This window comes from Triticum dicoccoides, chromosome 2A (genome assembly GCF_002162155.2).
Source record: "Triticum dicoccoides isolate Atlit2015 ecotype Zavitan chromosome 2A, WEW_v2.0, whole genome shotgun sequence".
In the NCBI taxonomy this organism is placed as follows: Eukaryota; Viridiplantae; Streptophyta; class Magnoliopsida; order Poales; family Poaceae; genus Triticum; species Triticum dicoccoides.
In genome coordinates, this window is record NC_041382.1 from 282242193 (window position 1) to 282245662 (window position 3470).

Genomic DNA, 3470 nt, shown 5'->3' on the forward strand with positions numbered 1-3470 from the left:
AGCTGATTTGTCGTTTCATGAAGTATCCCTTCTTGCCCTTGCCCTTCTTGAAACTAGTGGTTTCACCAACCATCAACAATTGATGCTCCTTCTTGATTTCTACTTTCGCGATGTCAAACAACGCGAATACCTCAAGGATCATCATCTCTATCCTTGATATGTTATAGTTCATCACGAAGCTCTAGCAGCTTGGTGGCAATGACTTTTGGGGAAACATCACTATCTCATCTGGAAGATCAACTCCCACTCGATTCAAGTGATTGTTGCACTCAGACAATCTGAGCACAAGTTCAACGATTGAGCTTTTCTCCCTTAGTTTGCAGGCTAAGAAAATCGTCGGAGGTCTCATACCTCTTGACGTGGGCACGAGCCTGAAATCCCAATTTCAGCCCTCGAAACATCTCATATGTTCCGCGATGTTTCGAAAAACGTCTTTGGTGCCTCTACTTAAACCATTTAACTGAACTATCACGTAGTTATCAAAACGTGTATGTCCGATGTTCGCAACATCCACAAACGACGATTGGGGTTCAGCACACTGAGCGGTGCATTGAGGACATAAGCTTTCTACTGTCCGCATAATTGCTACTATGAACTTTCAACTATATTTTCTCTAGGAACATATCTAAACAGTAGAACTATAGCGTGAGCTACGACATAATTTGCAAAAGGTCTTTTGACTATGTTCATGATAATTAAGTTCATCTTATGAACTCCCACTCAGATAGACATCCCTCTGGTCATCTAAGTGATCACATGATCCGAGTCAACTAGGCCGTGTCCGATCATCACGTGAGACGGACTAGTCATCATCGGTGAACATCTTCATGTTGATCGTATCTACTATACGACTCATGCTCGACCTTTCGGTCTCCGTGTTCCGAGGCCATGTCTCCACATGCTAGGCTCGTCAAGTTAACCCTAAGTGTTTTCGCTGTGTAAAACTGTCTTACACCCGTTGTATGTGAACGTAAGAATCCATCACACCCGATCATCATGTGGTGCTTAGAAGCGACGAACTGTAGCAACGGTGCACGGTTAGGGGAGAACACTTCTTGAAATTTTGTAAGGGATCATCTTATTTACTACCGTCGTCCTAAGCAAACAAGATGCATAAACATGATAAACATCACATGCAATCAAATAGTGACATGATATGGCCAATATCATTTTGCTCCTTTTGATCTTCATCTTCGGGGCTCCATGATCATCATCGTCACCGGCATGACACCATGATCTCCATCATCATGATCTCCATCATCGTGTCTTCATGAAGTTGTCACGCCAACGACTACTTCTACTTCTATGGCTAACGCGTTTAGCAATAAAGTAAAGTAAGTTACATGGCGTTCTTCAATGACACGCAGGTCATACAAAAAATAAAGACAACTCCTATGGCTCCTGCCGGTTGTCATACTCATCGACATGCAAGTCGTGAATCCTATTACAAGAACATGATCAATCTCATACATCACATATCATTCATCACATTCTTTTTGGCCATATCACATCACATAGCATACCCTGCAAAAACAAGTTAGACGTCCTCTAATTGTTGTTGCATGTTTTACGTGGCTGCTATGGGTTTCTAGCAAGAACGTTTCTTACCTACGCAAGACCACAATGTGATATGCCAATTGCTATTTCATAAGGACCCTTTTCATCGAATCCGTTCCGACTAAAGTGGGAGAGACTGGCACCCGCTAGCCACCTTATGCACCAAGTGCATGTCAATCGGTGGAACCTGTCTCACGTAAGAGTACGTGTAAGGTCGGTCCGGGCCGCTTCATCCCACAATACCGTCGAAACAAGATTGGACTAGTAACGGTAAGCATATTGAACAACATCAACGCCCACAACTACTTTGTGTTCTACTCGTGCAAAGAATCTAAGCAATAGACCTAGCTCATGATGCCACTGTTGGGGAACGTAGCAGAAATTCAAAAAATTTCCTACGTAACACCAAGATCTATCTATGGAGAGACCAGCAACGAGTAGAAAGGGGAGTGCATCTACATACCCTTGTAGATCGCTAAGCGGAAGCGTTCAAGTGAACGGGGTTGATGGACTCGTACTCGTCGTGATTCAGATCACCGATGATCCTAGTGCCGAACGGACGGCACCTCCGCGTTCAACACACGTACAGCCCGGTGACGTCTCCCACGCCTTGATCCAGCAAGGAGAGAGGGAGAGGTTGAGGAAGACTCCATCCAACAGCAGCACAACGGCGTGGTGGTGGTGGAGGAGCGTGGCAATCCCGCAGGGCTTCGCCAAGCACCACGGGAGAGGAGAAGAACTTGGGAGAGAGGGAGGGGCTGCACCAAAGGCATAAGGTGTGTTTGGGAGGCCCTCCTACCCCACTATATATAGGGATACCAAGGGGGGGGTGCGCCAGCCCCTAGGAGATCCAATCTCCAAGGGGGCGGCGGCCAGGGGAGGAGTCCTCCCCCCCCCCCCCCAAGGCACCTAGGAGGTGCCTTCCCCTGCTGGGACTCTTCCTTTAGGGTTTCCCCAGGCGCATGGGCCTCTTGGGGCTGGTGCCCTTGGCCCATGTAGGCCAAGGCGCACCCCCACAGCCCATGTGGCCCCCCGGGGCCGGTGGGCCCCCGGGACCCTTCCGGTGGTCCCGGTACAATACCGATGACCCCGAAACTTGTCCCGATGGCCGAAACAGGACTTCCCATATATAAATCTTTACCTCCGGACCATTCCGGAACTCCTTGTGACGTCCGGGATCTCATCCGGGACTCTGAACAACATTCGGTAACCACATACAAGCTTCCTTTATAACCCTAGCGTCATCGAACCTTAAGTGTGTAGACCCTACGGGTTCGGGAGACATGCAGACATGACCGAGACGTTCTCCGGTCAATAACCAACAGCGGGATCTGGATACCCATGTTGGCTCCCACATGTTCCATGATGATCTCATCGGATGAACCACGATGTCAAGGACTCAATCGATCCCGTATACAATTCCCTTTGTCTAGCGGTATTTTACTTGCCCGAGATTCGATCGTTGGTATACCGATACCTTGTTCAATCTCGTTACCGTCAAGTCACTTTACTCGTTCCGTAACACATCATCCCGTGATCAACTCCTTGGTCACATTGCGCATATGATGATGTCCTACCGAGTGGGCCCAGAGATACCTCTCCGTTTACACGGAGTGACAAATCCCAGTCTCGATCCGCATAAAACAATAGATACTTTCGGAGATACCTGTAGTGCACCTTTATAGTCACCCAGTTACGTTGTGACGTTTGATACACCCAAAGCACTCCTACGGTATCCAGGAGTTACACGATCTCATGGTCAAAGGAAGAGATACTTGACATTGGCAAAGCTCTAGCAAATGAACTACACGATCTTTTGTGCTAGTCTTAGGATTGGGTCTTGTCCATCACATCATTCTCCTAATGATGTGATCCCGTTATCAACGACATCCAATGTCCATAGCCAGGAAACC